This window comes from Tachyglossus aculeatus, chromosome 10 (assembly GCF_015852505.1).
Source record: "Tachyglossus aculeatus isolate mTacAcu1 chromosome 10, mTacAcu1.pri, whole genome shotgun sequence".
In the NCBI taxonomy this organism is placed as follows: Eukaryota; Metazoa; Chordata; class Mammalia; order Monotremata; family Tachyglossidae; genus Tachyglossus; species Tachyglossus aculeatus.
This window is the reverse complement of record NC_052075.1, coordinates 48,205,176-48,222,572: the sequence shown is the minus strand read 5'-3', so window position 1 is coordinate 48,222,572 and position 17,397 is coordinate 48,205,176. Positions and strand designations below refer to the sequence as shown.

The 17,397-nt window shown below is 43.7% G+C and overlaps 1 long non-coding RNA gene and 1 other non-coding gene across 2 annotated transcripts; both read left to right on the top strand.

Moving 5' to 3' along the window:
• Positions 1-5,104: 5,104 nt before the first annotated feature.
• On the top strand, positions 5,105-7,591 carry LOC119932962. Its single transcript, XR_005452520.1, has 2 exons — positions 5,105-5,207; positions 7,292-7,591. It is a non-coding gene; the product is annotated as an uncharacterized LOC119932962 (long non-coding RNA).
• An 8,068-nt stretch (positions 7,592-15,659) lies between these two features.
• Positions 15,660-15,797, top strand: LOC119933891. Its single transcript, XR_005452759.1, has one exon. It is a non-coding gene; the product is annotated as a small nucleolar RNA SNORA7 (small nucleolar RNA).
• The last annotated feature ends 1,600 nt before the right edge of the window (positions 15,798-17,397 follow it).

The following is a 17,397-nucleotide window of genomic DNA, read 5'->3' as shown; positions in this document are numbered from 1 at the left end:
ATGTACATTTCTCCTGTCTAGCTGCAGCGTCTGGTGGGAAACCACGGCTGGAGTTCAGCTTGGCATTTCTCAGACTCTGTGTCTGTTCCCTAGGACGGGAATTCAGGATGGGGAGGCAAGGCTTCCACCCGGTGGATATTGGTGAAACTACAATCAACTTCTCTAATAATAATAATAATAATAATAATAATAATAATAATAATAATAATGATAATGGCATTTATTAAGCGCTTACTATGTGCCAAGCACTGTTCTAAGCGCTGGGGAGGTTGCAAGATGATCAGGTTGTCCCCCGGGGGGCTCACAGTCTTCATCCCCATTTTACAGACGAGGTAACTGAGGCCCAGAGAAGTGAAGTGACTTGCCCAAAGTCACACAGCTGACAATTGGCGGCATGACCTCTGCCTCCAAAGCCCAGGCTCTTTCCACTGAGCCATGCTGTTTCCTTAGCAACCAAAGGCGTCGGATCTGGGCGGTGGGTCTTAATCGATCAGTCGATGAATCAAAAAATCAATTTATTGAGCACTTACTGTGACATAATAATAATAATAATAAGGATGGCATTTGTTAAGCACTTACTATGTGCAAAGCACTGTTCTAAGCACTGGGGGGATAGAAGGTGATCAGGTTGTCCCACGTGGGGCTCACAGTCATAATCCCCATTTTACAGATGAGGTAACTGAGGCTCAGAGAAGTTAAGTGACTTGCTCAAGGTCACACAGCAGACATGTGGCAGAGCCGGGATTCGAACCCATGACCTCTGACTCCAAAGCCCGTGCTCTTTCCACTGAGCCGTGCTGCTTCTCTAGCAACCAAAGGCGTCGGATCTGGGTGGTGGGTCTTAATCAATCAGTCGATGAATAAAAAAATCAATCTATTGAACACTTACTGTGACGTGATGTTGATAATGCTATCTAGTAAGCACTTATTATCTACCAAGCCCTGCTGGACACAGGTATTTCTGTTAAGGGATGGATCTCAGCAGTAAACATACAAGATAATCATTGTAATAATAATGGTGAGAGTAATAAGAAAACAATAATAATAACAATAATAGTGGTATTTGCTAAGTGATTACTATATCCTAAGCATTGAACTAAGTGCCAGAATAAGTACAAGATAATCAAATCGGACAGACCTCCACCTATTGAGGTAATTATAATCAAGTGATGTGTTGGGATATATTTAGAATAATCAAATCTGACATTGTCTCTGTCCAACACGGGACTCACAGTCCATGAGGGAAGAAGAGCAGGCATTTAATACCCATTTTACAGGTGAGGAAACTGAGGCATAGAGCAGTTAAGTGACTGGCCCAAGGTCACATATGATGCAAGTAGCAGAGCTCAAATTAGAACCCAGGTCCTCAGACTCCCAGTCATCTTTCCACCAGGCCAAGCTGCCTTGCTACTAGGGAGTTCAAATATTTTTTAAATGTTTAAGGTATTTTGTTGCCATCAGACATAGCTGGATTTCCTTTTGGATTTACCAAAGCGTGGAATAGGATTTCTTCCTCCTCTGTTATGGTTTTGCCAGCTTTAAGCTGCAGGCTTTCTTTGAGGAAGAGATACATTTCGGGAAATGCCTTTTTGGTAGAATTATTCTCGGGCTCTGAAGGGGGAAAAAGAAGAAGAAGAAGAAGGAGAAGGAGAAGGAGAAGGAGAAGGAGAAGGAGAAGGAGAAGAAGAAGAAAAGAAGAAGAAGAAGAAGAAGAAGACGAAAGAAGAAGAAGAAGGATTGATTCTTAATTATTAATTAAGAAGAAAAACCACTGTTCTGAGAGGGAGTAGATATAATAAAATCAGATCATACACATTCCCTGTCCCACATAAATCAATCTCACATTTACCCTGCCCATAACGCATTTTCATGGGACTCTTAATCTCAGGGAGAGACAGAACAAGAATTTAGCCCCATTTGACAGATGAGGAAACTGAGGCAACAAAAAGTTAAGTGACTTGTCCAAGTTGTCACCCTTCAAGAAAGTGGAGGATTAATTCCTGGGATAATTCCCATAGTTTCTTACACTGAAACGTGTGTTGCCTGATCTCCCCCTCCCTGTAATTTCTCTGAGTGTCCATCTCTGCACACTTGACTTTAAGTTTCTTGAGGGCAGGGATCGTGACTACCAACTCTCCTGTCCTCACCCATGCGCTTAGTACAGTGCTCTGCACATGATAAGTGCTCAATTAATACCACTGATGGATTGTTGTTCTGCCCAGAGTAAGGACTCAATAAATGCCATTGATCGATTGATGGATTGAAATTTCAAACCATCTGAAATAATTACATCCCTCTTCTGGGAGCCAGTTGTTCCCCAGCTCTCTCCTGGTTATGGGAGCCAGTTCACATTTAATTAGCAAATGGATTTGTTAATGAGGCAGCACAATCAATTCCCCGCCTGGCACGGAGGCTGGGAGGAGTTTCCAGCAAATATAACGTCTCCTAGGACACTTTCAAAGGACAGTGGTGGTACTGGGTACCCCATTTTTCTTACACAAGGGCCACAATGCTTTAGTTTCTTTCCTCCCAGTACCACACCTGTATGTTTCCAACCTCAAAGATTCTCAATTCCCTTGAATTGACTTTCCAACTCGTGATCCCTTTCTTTCCACTTCCCCAATTCCCTGCAGTCCATGAAAAATGCAGATGCGATCATTAAGAAACAGTGTGGCCTAGTGGAGTGGCCTGGGAATCCGAAGGACCTTGGTTTTAGTCCCGGCTCTGCTTCTTGTCTGTTGTGGGACCTTGGGCGAGTCACTTATCTTCTCTGGGCCTTGATTACCTCATCGGTCAAATGGGGGTTAAGACTGTGAGCCCCATGTGGGGCAGGGAATGTGTACAACCTCACTGTATCTACCCCAGTACTTAGAACAGTGCCTGGCACATAGGAAGCGCTTCACAGATACCATTTTTAAAACTTCACCCTTCTGCTTTTCTCTTTCTTTTCCACAGTTCTTTCCTGTGGTTGTGTTGGAGACTGGACCAATGGAGTCACAAAGGGAGGGCCAAGGGCCACCTCGTCAGGCTTGGAGATTCATTCAATCGTATTTATTGAGCGCTTACTGTGTGCAGCCACTGTACTAAGTGCTTAACAATAGTGGCACTTATTAAGCACTTATTATGTGCAAAGCACTGTTCTAAGCGCTGGGGAGGTTACAAGGTGATCAGGTTGTTCCCCGGGGGGCTCACAGTCTTAATCCCCATTTTACAGATGAGGGAACTGAGGCACATAGAAGTGAAGTGACTTGCCCAAAGTCACACAGCTGACGATTGGTGGAGCCGGGATTTGAACCCATGACCTCTGACTCCAGAGCCCAGGCTCTTTCCACTGAGCCATGCTGCAACCCAGCATGGAGCTGGCAGGAGATGGCAGCGTGGGTTGGAGATGGCAGGTTACATACACACAAAAGGAAGCACTTTTTCATCAGGGGTAATATGGCCTTGGGAGGAGAGTAGAGGGAAGTTAAGGATGAGGAGGAGAAGTGCTAGGGATGTTAGATGGTTCATCCCTAAACATTGTGGGGAAAATCAAGGAAATAAGCCAGTCTTGTCTGCAAACTGTGCAGTGTGTAAACTTCCTGTTGGCAGGAATCACGTCTACTCTCCCAAGTTCAATGCTCTGCACGCAGTTGGCACTCAATCAATACTACTGATTGATTGATCAATTGGCTTCCCAGATCCTCCAAGTATCCTGTTTCCCTTTGGAATCATAATGTAGGTTACCTCATTGTGCGCAGGGATTATATCTGTTGTTGTATTCTACTCTCCCAAGTGCGTAGTACAGTGCTTTGCACACAGTAAGCACTCAATAAATATGATTGATTGAATGAATGAGGAATCTGGGTGTGATCCAGTGATGATTTCATGTATATTTTTATGTTTGTAGGATTCTAGGGTGAAAGTTACCATCACTAAAAAATTCATGGAATATTTTTGACACTTTATTTTTAGAAAGGACTTTCAAAAACAATGATCTCATTTTATCCTCACAGCACCATTGTGAGGTAGGGAGAGGTAAGCTTTACTACCCCTCATTTTACAGGTGGGGAAACTGAGTTCCAGAGGGTTTGTGACTTGATCGGGGGCACCCAGCAGGCCAGAGGTGGAGATGAGACTAGAAGCCAAACACCCTAACTCTCCAGCCCATGTTCTCTCCAGTATACTAAGCTACTTTGTACCTCCTGAGGAGTGCCCTTTTCAGCAAAGCAAGATGCTCCACTTTATTTTTTTTAAATGGTATTTGTTAAGTACTTATTATGTGCCAGACACTGTACTAAGCACTAGAGTAGATGCAAGATAATCAGGATGACAGGGTCCATCCATATGGGGCTCAAAGTATTAATCCCCATTTTATAGATGAGGAAACAGAAGCAAACAGAAGTTAAGTGACTTGCCTAAGGTCACACAGCAGACAAGTGACAGAACTGGGATTAGAAACCAGGTCTTCAAACTCCTAGGCCCGAGCTCCTTCTACTAGACACTGCTGCTTCCGTAACCCTCCACTTATCCTCTGCTGGGGTGGGTCTGGTTACATGTACAATGCCAGACACAGAGGGAGACGTGGGGAAGAGGCGGTGGGTGGGAGTGAGAATGTTGTTTCAGGGTCCTCCCGAAAGACACAGGGATGGGAGTGGGGAGGAGGGGAGGGTATTCACCATTCAAACCTGCTTCACCCGATGTGAAATCTGTCCGGCTGGCTGCCTCTAGCCACACAGCTCTCCTACTAAGAACTGTCATATTTAGTCAGTCAGTCATATTTATTGAGTGCTTACGGTGTGCAAAGCACTGTTCTAAGCACTTGGGAAATACAAAATAAGCAAGTGTCACATTCATCCACACAACAGAAATCCCAGTCCCAGGGCTTAATTTACTGGTGCTCCTTGCTTCTTCTCTCCCAGAAGGCCCACCTCCCCAGCAGCCACTACAGCCCCCTCCTGCCCCCCGCAGAGATGACCTTGTTGGTGACTGTCACAAATCTCGGAGGCTTTTGTGACCATTTCCTTTCCTTTGTTCGCCAACAATGCCATTGTCAAGGCCACTCAGATGCTCGCCAGATTCCAGCTGCCTCATTTATGGCCCATTCAGTGTTTGGCTTTGGGAAATTAAAAGTCCCCATCTGGAGCAGCGGCAGGACGGAGAGCCCAGAGGAGCGGCCCTCTGAAAGGACTGGAGACCCTTGATAAGACGAAAAGTCCGGTAAAACGGTCGTCCAATTGGTCAGTCAGTCATATTTACTGAGTGCTTACGGTGTGCACAGCACTGTTCTAAGCACCTGGGAAGTACAAAATAAGCAAGTGACACATTCATCCACACAACAGAAATCCCAATCCCGGGCTTAATTTACTGGTGCCTCAGTTTCCTCATCTGTAAAATAGAGATTAAATATCTGTTTTCTCTCCCAAGACTGTGAGCATCACGAGGGTCAGGGACTGCATCCGAACTGATTATCTTGTATCTCCCTCAGTACTTAATACAGTGTTGGGAACACAGTAAATGCTTAACAAGTGTCCCGACTACCATTATTCTGTTGATAGATGATTTTTTCTGGGGAATTCAGAAGAAGAACAGAATTAACCTTGGGTGTTTAGGAAAATACTCCAGAAAGGAAATGTTGTTTGACAAAAACAACAAAGTGGTGAAGTGGGGAAAGGGAAGAAGAGAACCTTGTCCTGTGGGGGGTGGGGGTGGGTGGGTATGAGGGTTGGGGGATCAGCTAGAAGCAGAGGGAGGTGAGTCAAATATGAGGAGGAGTGGGGAGAAACAGTTGAGTAGAGGCCCAGGGAAGGAATGAAGGAAGAGGGAGGAGAACAGACTATCTGTGAAAGCAGAGAGGAGGGTGGGAACTGACATTGTATTGCAAGAAAAGGCAAAGAATTTGGATTTGGTGTCGAAGGGGAGGGGGTGTCCTGTGAGAGATAGCGGAGGAGTGTGATTGTTTAGGAATGTGAAGACGAAATTATTTGAGGAGTGGTGTTTGAAAAAGTGGGTGAGGTCCAGAGAAGACAGAGGGAAAGGAATCATTTATAGGAAAGGAAGGGAGAGAAGTGACTTTTCTAGGCGGATTAGAACCTAGAGAGAGAATGTTGATTTTTGCAGTAAGATCAATGAAGGCTTTTTGTGGCAATCTGGGAGGAGAGAAGAGAAGGAGCAGGGAGTTATTTATTCTGTTATATCTTGGCCAACAGAGTTTTCATCTGCTCTGTCCCCTGACCCATGCTTTTATGTCCGGATTTACAACTTTCCACCACTTCAACTCCTACCTCTGATTCTGCAGCTGGGGAAGAATTAATCAATAAATGATATCAGTGGGTGCATGGCACTGTATTAAATTCTTGGGAGAGTACAACACAACAGAGTTAGTCATCGCGTTCCCTGCCCACAGTGAGCTTACACTCTAAAGGGGGAGACAGACATTAATATAAATAAATAATATACAATTTATAAAGCAATAGCGTTGTAGTAATTTGGGGAAATTGGGGGCCCCAGAGGGCATGTTCCAGTGAGTAGGATGGACTTTGGCAAAACAGCAGCCATGTCCTGTCATCACGTACCTCTATGCAATGTCTCATCCTTCTCCTGGTCAGCAGCCAGTGTAATGACCACTGAACTTAGACCCTGGTTTTTCTCGGGTCCAAGTACCTTTCATGAATCACAGTTTTCCACATTTAATTTGGTTCTAATATCGGCTCTGCCATTTGCCTGCTGTATGACTTGGGTGAATCATTTCAGTTTTCTGTGCCTCTGTTTCTTCATCTGTAAATTGGGGATGAAATAAGTGACCTATCTCCCTCTTAGACCTGAGCCCTATGTGGCATAGGGACTGTATCTGATGATTATCTTTTATCTACCCCAGTGCTCAGGACACTGAGCCTTTAAGAAATACTGCTATTATTATTATTCACTCAATTCATTCAATTCAATTCATTCAATCATATTTATTGAACACTTACTGTGTGCAGAGCACTGTACTAAGTGCTTAGAAGAGTACAAGAGAACAATAAACAGACACATTCCCTGTTCACAATGAGTTTAAGTCTAGAGGACAAGCTTATGGTCTATTATTATAATACTAAAATATATATAATAGTAATAAAAAAACTGAAACCTGACCTATCCTCTCCCCTCTTCACTAGTTTTGACTTGAATTTTGAGGTTGCTTGAACCCCCAAAATGCTAAAGGGGTGGTGAATCAAAACCAAAAAAGCTTGCAATAAAATCTTGATTAAACCCAGCATCCTAGATTGTCCCTCTGGCTATCAACCGGTCTATAACACTCCATCTACTTCAGTGTCTTGTCAGAGAAAGGTTGAACTGGGACGTGGAAGGAGGGTAGACTGGGAAAATGGAGAAGAGGAGACACCCAAGATGAAGATCAAATTCTGGCTCCAATCTTCCTTTCCCCTTGCTTCTCTGAAGCCTTTATCAGCTAAAGAACCGCCGTCCTGTCTCCGTTGGAATGTGCCTCTCTGAGCACTGATTGTAGGTGGCTGCTGAAATTTGGCCTTTTCGACAGGGCTGGAATAACCTCACTGTTCTCCTATCTCTTTCCATTAAAGTCGCCGTCACGCTTGACTTTTTAACGACTGAAGGGTAGCCACGGAGAGCATCACTCCTTCTATTCCAGTTGGTGTTTGTCTCTCTAGGCCTGATCCTGGCAGAGAAAAGGCCAAGGGAAAGTCTGGTTGGACTGTATCTACCCCAGCGCTTAGTAAAGAGTCTGGTACATGGCAAGAGCTTAACAGAAACTGCTATTATTATTATTACTATTTGTTGCTGAGTAGAGATGTCCTGGATCTAGACCTCTCCCCCTCCTTCCAAAATTAAAGCAGCCTGAATCTCACTGATGTTAGTTTTGAATAACTGTGGTATTTGTTCAGCATTACTATTTGCCAGGCACTGTATTAAGCTCTGGGGCAGATGCAAGGTAATCAGGTGGGACATAGTCCCTGTCCCAAATCGGGCTCATAGTCTTAATCCCCATTTTACAGAGGAGGTAACTGAGGCTCAGAGAAGTGAAGTGACTTGCCCGAGGTCACACAGCAGACAAGTAGCAGAGCCGGGATTAGAACACAGGTCCTTCTGATTCCCAGGCCCGTGAACGATCCACTAGGCCACGCGACTAGGAAGAAGAGTAACATTAGAGGCAGAGCTTAATCAATCAGTCAACTAGATCCCGCCTTCACCACTTGTTGTTTTTGTGACCTTGGACAAGCCATTTAACTTCTCTGTGCTTCAGTTCCCTCATCTCTAAAATGAGGATTAAGATTATGAGCCCCACGTGGGACAACCTAAATACCTTGTATCTACCCCAGTGCTTAGAACTGTGATTGGCACATAGTAAGTGCTTAACAAATACCATAATTATTATTATTATTGTTGTTGTTATTATTGTAAGCTCCTTGAGGCTAGGGATCAAGTCTACACACAGTGCTGTACTCTCCCAAGCAATTAGTAGGGCTCAATAAATATCACTTACTGATTGCCACATCTTTTCAAGAGGGGAATATAAGGACCCACTCTGACCCTGTCACGGCTTAGATACAGACTCTGGTTTGGTCGCTCTCAGTTTCTGTGCTGGTTTTGCTCAGTTCCCAGCATTCTCTGTCACCCAAAGCCCTACCCAAGCAGAGAGCTGAATTTGGCCCATTTCTATGATTCGAGGATTACCAAATCTTTGGTTTATGTTAGTTTCTCAGTCCCTGGGTAAGGTTTTAATGACTATTACTGTGGCATTTCTTGAGTACTTACTATGTGCTCTTCACAGTGCTAAGTGCTGAGATAATCAGATTGGAGGCAGTCCCTTTCCCACATGGGACTCACAGTCTAAGGAAAGGGAGAACAGGTAATGAATCCCTATTTTACAGTCGAGGAAAGTGAGGCTCAGAGAAGTCAAATGACTTGTCCAAGGTCACACAGCAGGCCAGTGGCAAAGCCAGGATTAGAACCTTGTCTTCACCACCCTGGCTTCAAGGAAGTAGTGTGGCCTAGTAGATAGAGCACAGGCTCAGGAGGACCTGGGTTTTAATCCCGGCTCCACCCCTTCTCTACTGTGTAACCTTGGGCAAGTCACTTCACTACTCTGGGCCTGTTACCTCATCTGCAAAATGGGGATTAATAATAATAATAATAATAATGATGGCATTTATAAAGCACTTACTATGTGCAGAGCACTGTTCTAAGCACTGGGGAGGTTACAAGTTGATCAGGTTGTCCCACAGGGGGCTCACAGTCTTAATCCCCATTTTACAGATGAGGTAACTGAGGCACAGAGAAGTGAAGTGACTTGCCCAAAGTCACAGACTAAGAGTGAAAAGCCCCATGTGGGACAGGGACTGTGAGTAAGCCGATTAGCTTGCATCTACCCCAGCGCTTAATACATTGCCTGGCACATAGAAAGTGCTTAACAAATACCATAAACAAAAAACAAAACAAAAAAAACCCCTTGTCTCCTGACTCCCAATCTCACGCTGTTCTCACTGGGCTTTGTGACCTGCTCCTCTCTCAGAGCAAAGATGGCATGTCACATCACTGCAAACAGGGCTTTTGGCTCTTCCCACCAGCTTTAATTTCCATATCTGAGTCCCAAGACTGATTAGGAATGTCTCTAGCCAAACCTATTTGCATTCTTCTCCAACTCCCTAGAACACTCTCGGGATTAAATAGCACATCCTGAGAGCTGCCTGTCTCTCTCTTTCTTACACCCCTCCTCCCCACAACTCCCAGGTCCCCCCGGCTCAGAATTGAGGTGCCCACTTAGAGGATGGTATCGGGGAGAGGAGATCTGGAGCAATGGTCCCTAGTCCCTAATAATGGTATTTGTTAAGCGTTTACTATGTGCTAAACACTTTTCCTGGGTCCCTAGGCCTCCGAGTCTCTGAGTCTCTGGGCCTCCGACATTATTAAGCTTTTCCAGAAACCTAAATTCACCACATAAAAGCTGAAGGGAAAGGGGAAACGACTGAGAAGCAGCATTGCCTAGTGGACAGAGCACAGGCCCAGGAGTCAGTAGGACCTGAGTTCTAATACTGGATCCGCCCCTTGTCCGCTATGTGGACATCTCTGTTCTTCAGTTCCCTCATCTGTAAAATCGGGAATAGGACTGTGAGTCCCATGTGGAACAGTGACTGTACCCAACCTGATTAGTTTGTATGTACCCCTGCACTTAGTCTAGTGCCTGGCACATAGTAAGGACTTAACAGATATCATTAAAAAACCCAGAAATAGGAAATGGACAATTTAGTGCCAGTCCCTGGCCTTCTAGTGAGATGTTAGAGAAGCAGCGTGGCTCAGTGGAAAGAGCTTGGGCTTGGGAGTCAGAAGTCGCGGGTTCTAATCCCAGTTCCGCCGCTTGTCAGCTGTGTGACTTTGGGCAAGTCATTTAACTTCTCTGGGCCTCATTTCTCTCATCTGTAAACTGGGGATTAAGACTGTGAGCCCCACGTGGGACAACCTGATCACCTTGCCCCAGCACTTAGAACAGTGCTTCACACATAGTAAGTGTTTAACAAATACTATTATTATTATTATTATTATTATTATTATTATTATTATTATGTAACAGTCAATCGAATTTACTGAGCACTTACTGTGTGCTCTGCACATAGTACTAAGCGTTTGGGAAGAGTACAATATAACAATAAAACAGGCACATTCCTTGCCCTCAATGAGCTAGTGATATCATGTTATGACGGCAGCCCAGTTGCTTTCTTACACCTCTAACTCTTTCTCTGAACACCTTGTGACCTTGTCCTTCTATCTCTCCATGTCTCAACGTCTGAATCCCACTGTATGTCTCTCACCCACTCCACCTGCCTCCTCTCTATTGATTTCTCTCTCCCTCTCTCTCCCTTGCTTACACAGATAATGCCTTTGTCTTTGGGTTTTATTACTCAGTTTCCTCCTCCATAAAACAGTCCGCTCTTCGGAAAAGATGAAGTTGTGGGGTTTAGAAGGAATAATTCCTCTGTGCTTTGTTCTCCAGGGCTGTGGCCCAGCCAAATTTCCAAAGGGATAGTGTCTGCTTCCATCAGATCCACCTTGATGCCTTATTTGAGACACAGTGTTTGTGTGGTGTTGTTTGTGGTGGTGGTTCTCAGGGGAGAAGAGCGGGGCACAATTTGTAAGTGAGTAAGGAAGAGACACAAGAAGAGCAAATAAGAAAGTGAAGTCTCAATTATTAAGATATTCCCACCAAGTCTTTTAGGAGTCACTCTGGAGCTCACAGATATGGAATATGTCTACCACCTCCTTTATTCTACTCTCCCAAGTGTTTAGTACACTTCTCTGCTCACAGTAAGCGATCAATAGATTGATTGTTTGGAGCAGGAGATCAAGGGCGAGGAGCAGGGCCAAGGCAGAAGATTGCTTCTGAGGAAAGAGGCTGAGTGGAAGGAGGTGTGAAGTGACTCTAAGACAAACTAAAACATAATAGAGATATATAGGGGGTTGGGTTCTTTGTTTGCATTCCAGATCCAAACATAGCATGACTCAGTCTGATTTCGAGGTGTGAATTCTCCGAACCAATTTGGGACAGCCCTCCTCTGTGTCACTCTTTTAGACACCGGCCCCTTCCTGGCTGAATAGTGGCGGGTTCAGACAGAAATAGTCTGCCTCCTGATAATTTGTACATTCTTAGGGGCTACTTAGTGCACCAGCCCTGTTGGACCAGGCTTTGTTTGTAATCTTCTGAAGTTAAGGATAAGTTCTCTGTTACATTGATGACTTTGGAAGCCCACACCCAAGAAGACATCCAGATAATTATAAGAACCAGCAAAACACTGTGGGTTAACAGGCTGAAGAAGAGTGAGACTATGTTCTTGTATATTACCATGTATTAGACTGGAAGCTCCTCCATTAGACTTTGAGCTCCTTGAAGCTAGGAATCATATTTAACCATCATTATTGCATTTTACTCTCCCAAGCAGGTGTAAGTGCTCAATAAATATGATTGAATGAATGAATATAGTACACTGCGCACAGTAAGCACGCAAATAACAATGGCTGATTGTAGTAGGGAAGCAGGGGGGCTTAGTGGAAAGAGCATGAGTCTGAAAGCCAGAGAACTGGGTTCAAATCCCAGCTCTGCCTCTTCTTGCTTGCTGTGTGTGAACTTGGGCCAATCAGGTAACTTCTCTGTGCCTCATTTTCCTCATCTGTAATCAATAGCTCTTCTCCCTCCTACTTGACTGAGCCCCATGAGGAACAATGTCTCTACCTTGGGAGAAGCAGCGTGGCTTAGTGGAAAGAGCCTGGGCTTGGGTTCTAATCCCAATTCTGCCACTTGTCAGACGTGTAACTTTGGGCAAGTCACTTAACTTCTCTGGGCCTCAATTACCTCATCTGTAAAATGGGAATTAAGACTGTGAGCCCCACCTGGGACAACCTGATAGCCTTGTATCTACCCCAGCGCTTAGAACAGTGCTTGGCACATAGTAAGTGCTTCACAAAAACCATTATTATTATTATTAAGATGCAGGGGATGCTTGCTTTAGGAAACTTTGCTACTGAAGTGGTGGTGAAGATACTTATCAATCAATCGATGGTATTTATTGAGTTCTTTTATTATTTATTGAGCTCTTACTGGGTGCCGAGCACCAAACCAAATGCCCTGCTGAGAACAACACAACAGAACTGGGAGACATGATCTCTGCCCTCCAGGAGCTTACAGTCCTGAGGGAGAGACAGATATTAAACTAAATTACAAATAGGGGAAGGCACAGAGAATAAGGATATGGACAGCAGTGCTGTAGAGCTTAGAGTCTTTGATCCAGAAGTGATTCCAAAGGTCAGCTGTTCCAGATCCCTCCTCCCAGGGAGCGGAATCTCACTCCATACATTATTGTATTGGTCATTTGATTAAAGGTCTGTCCCTTAGACTAGACTGTAAGCTCGTGACAGGAAATGTGTCTACCAACTTGATTGTATTGTACTCACCCAGGTGCTTAGTACCAGTTCTCTGCACACAGTAAGCACTCAGGAAATACCCTTGATTGATTGATTTATCATAACTCAAACTCTTTTATGCTCTCCCAAAGGTTTAGCGCAGTGCTTGTCATACCTGATTGTATTGTATGTATCCCAGCTTGGTGCATAACAAGCACTTACCAAATACCACAATTATTACTACTATTATTATTAATAATAATAATAATAATAAAGATTTGGGAGTGACACAAAGTTCCTCTTCTTCCTTTAATCCCTTCAGTCTTCCTTTGGGAAGCTACAACCATTTCCTCTGTCTTCCTTTGACAGAGCAGGGGATTTCAAATTCGCCTTTGCCTTCTGTGTGACGGTCAAATCCTCCACTGAGAAATCAGAAATGGAAAAAAGCCCATCATTTATTTTTGTTTTGGCCCCAGGACTGCTTGGAGAACAGTTTCTTAGGAGAGAGTTTCCAGCTCACAGTCTCGGGGTAAATGCCTTTTATCATTATGGGCAAAGGTACAGAGAATTATGCAGAGGGAGACTTTTGGAGCCAATAACACTCAGTTTGGTTGTTGGTCCCCTGTCTCAATTACAATCTGTTTTCCAGACCAAACTCTTCATAGACATGATGACGATTATATGAGCACGTTGTATGTGTTATGTGTGGGAGAGTTGCAGGGGGTTGGGGGAGGACCAGAGAAAGGAGGAGAGATTTAATGGGCGAGAACATTTCTCATATACGCTGGTAGCTTTTTGTTGGTGATCTGCAACTCAATAAACAGGCTGCTTTTCTCTAATTCTTGTCCAAGGAATAATGGATCATGACTCTCACTATTAACATTTCATTTCAGTTCTCATCTGCCACCAAGATGCCAGTCTTTTCCAAATGACCTCTGCTAAGTGCACACCTGCAAGGAAATGTGCCTTTAAATTATGAGCTAATAGACCATGGAATACATGACGGGGTGAAGGGCAAAAAGAAGCTATAAAAATGTCAAAATAAGAACATTTCTCTAGTAATAAAAAAGTGAGATCTGAAAACATAAGCAGAAGGAAAAGAGTATAGGCAGGCCAATTCCAAGTTTTATCTGCTCCTGGAAAGTCCAAGATGTCTCCAAAAATTTACTTCTGTTGTTTTCCTGATTATTCCAATGTCATGTTCCCCTTCAGCACCTCCACATTCTGTAGTTTTGCTCTGACCTATGCAGTCACCAGTTGGTTCAAAGAGGATGTGGTTTGGGGGAAACAGTGCTGGATATGATGATGATGAAGATTATGATGACATAATAATGATAAGAATACTCATATTTTAAATTAGTAGGAAGAGTACAATATAACAATATAACAGATGCATTCCCTGTCCTCAATGAGCTACAGTGATGCTTTGATGCCAGCCCAGTTTCTTTCTTACTCTTACTCTTTCTCTGAACACCCTGTATCCTTGTTCTTCTATCTCTCCATGTCTCAGTCTCTGAATCTCACTATATGTCTCTTTTCCCACTCCACTTGCCTCCTCTCTTTAGATTATTAATTTCTAGTACTATGTACTAAGCCTGTGCCTGACCTTATTTCCTTGTTTCTATCTCGAGGCTTCTTACACTGTTTGGCACAAAGTGCTTAACAAGTATTATTCTTGTTTTTATACAAATGGACTATGATAACCATTGGTGTAGATGCTCTCTTTCTAACCAATCAATCAATAAATCAATCAATGGTATTTATTAAGTGCCTACTGTGTGAAGAACACTATCAAAAGCATTTGGTATAGTTCAATAAAGCTGGTGAACACGTCCACAAGAAGCTTGCAATCCAGTGGGGGAGACAGACAATAAAATAAATTACAGATAGAAAGATCAACTAAATGCAAGGAAATATATGCAAGGGCATAAATAGATCAGAAACCAATAATTGAACAGAGATGTGCATCAGTCACCAAACCAGAAATCGTGACCTGGTCTCCTGAATTGGAGTCCAGTGCTCTAATTATTTGCCCGATCTAGAAACTCCTCCTCAACCCAGCTGTCTTTGAGAGGCATTGGAATCAATAAATCACTGGTATTTATTGAGCACTCATCATGTGCAGGGCACTATACTAAGTGCTTGGGAGAGTACGGTGCAATAGGGTTGATAGACATGATCCCTATCCTCAAGGAGCTGACAATCTAGAGTGGGAGACAAACATTTCTTAGAACTGCAGTTGTACTTAAGGTAAGGCCTGATAATCTCTATTCCGGACAGAAGTCACCCATAATTAGCTAATTCCATGCCAGACCCTTGGCAGAGAGAGCTGCTCCCTGAATCAGCCAGGTTAATCCATTAATCCATTTCCTAACATGAGTCAGAGTGGATTGGAACTGTCAGTTGCCACTTTACCACAATTCTAACAACTCCATTCAAGTAGGAAAGAAAGATCTCAGCTCAGTTGCCATGACTTTTCATTAGAGCTCCCCTTTGTGTCACTAAAACAGGAGTCAGTTTCAGGAAAAGAAAATATTAATAATAGTAGTTATGGTACTTGTTCGATGCTTACAATGTTCCAAGCACTGTTTTAAGTGCTGGGGTAGATACAGGTTAATCGGGTTGGACACAGTCCCTGTCCCACAAGGGATTCACAGTCTTCTCCCCATTTTACAGATGGGGTAACTGAGGCCCAGAGAAGTGAAGTCACTTGCCCAAGGTCACACAGCAGACATGAGATGGAGCCGGGATTAGAATCCAGGTCCTTCTGACTCCCCTTCTCAGGGTCTCACCTGGAGAGTTTCCAGGACTCTACCAGTCTCAACTATGGGAGGGAGAGTCAAGCAGAGGCATATCCATTCCATTCCTAGCTTGGGCAGCGACTAGTGAGAGGAAGGAAATCTGCCACAAGTCAAAACTCCCTTGTGCAGCAGCACGGGAGAGAGTCGAGAGCGGAGACTGAAGTTTACTGCTTGGAAGGAGGCAATGATAATCCACTTCCATATTTTTACCAAGAAAACTCTATGGATACACTACCAGAACAGTTGCAGATGGAAGTGGGGTGTTCTGGGAGAGATGTATCCATGGTGTCATCATGGGTCAGAGACGTCTTGACAGCATAAGACAAGAGAAGACCTTAGGACTCCCAAGCCTATCCTTTATTCACTAAACCACGCTGCTTAACGTTTTGGCCTTCCCTCTGATTCACAAAAGTCAATGCTCTCAGGCGTTGTAAAGGTCTCGATGGGAAACGGAGGAGTCCATCCCTCTGGGGCCCTATGTGGGAGAAACCAACCGTTCACTGACTTCATTCTCGGTAATGAACCAGCAAGCTATCTGAACCTATTAGCGGCTGGATGACTAAAAAGATGTTCTTTACCAGATTCAGGCTAGGAGGTCTGCTTTTTTCTTAACTACCTGGTTCATTTATTGATTTCCTCCCAGGTTATTTGCAGCGATTGCGAAGCTTTATGGGTGAGAGTCTATGACAGCCCAGCTGGCGACCATTACCTTGACAAAACCTGGGACTCGGCCCTTGGGCCCTGAGAAGTAACATCCTGTTTCGCGCCGAGTTATAGATCTACTCTTGGCATGTTTTTCGGTTGCAAATACACCAATGTGATGGAAATGGTCTTCCTCTGGACTTTCTTATCAGTGTGGAAGAGAACAGGAGAAGTTGGAGGATTTTACTGATTGTTTTGAAATTGTTTCCTGGCTGAGTTACTTGGTCAATCAAGTAATTGATCAATCAATTACTTGATTGATCAATCAATCGTATTTATTGAGTGCTTATTATGTGCAAAGCAGTGTTTATTAAGCTCTTACTAAGAGCTGAGCACTATCCTAAGAGCTGGAGTAGATCAACAGATCAGACGGATTTCCTGTCCCCTAAAGGGTTTCTCAGTCTAAGAGATAGAGGAGAGCAGGTATCTCATCTCCAACTTCCAGAAGAGGAAATTGAGGCCCAGAGAAGCTAAGTGACTTGTCGAAGGTCAACCAGAAGGATGGCAGCAGAGCAGGGTTTACGAAACAGGTCTCCTTACTTTCAACTTTCATGCTCTTTCCATTCCCAAATTCTGTGCTCTTTCCATTTGGGATCATTGACTCTATGTGATTGTCTCAATACATTCCTCCTTATAGGGCGACATCTAGTTTCAGGGAACCTCATTTTTTCAAATGATGTTTTCTCTGGAAATCCTATTTCTTTGGAGAAAAATTTCCATATTTCCTTCCCTGGAGCTAAAGAAGTTTCCAATCCAACCAATGATGTTTATTGAATGCTTCCTTGGTGCAGAGCACTGTATTAAGTGCTTGGGAGCATTTTCTTTCTCATACTACATAAAAGTATAAAAGCAGTGCTACCTTGCATCCCCCAGCACTTAGAACAGTGCTTTGCACATATTAAGCACTTAACAAATACCATCATTATTGTTATTATTATTATTATTATTATTATTATTATTACCTCCCGGAGCCTGAATCCAGTAGACATCACCCAAGTTTTTCACTTGT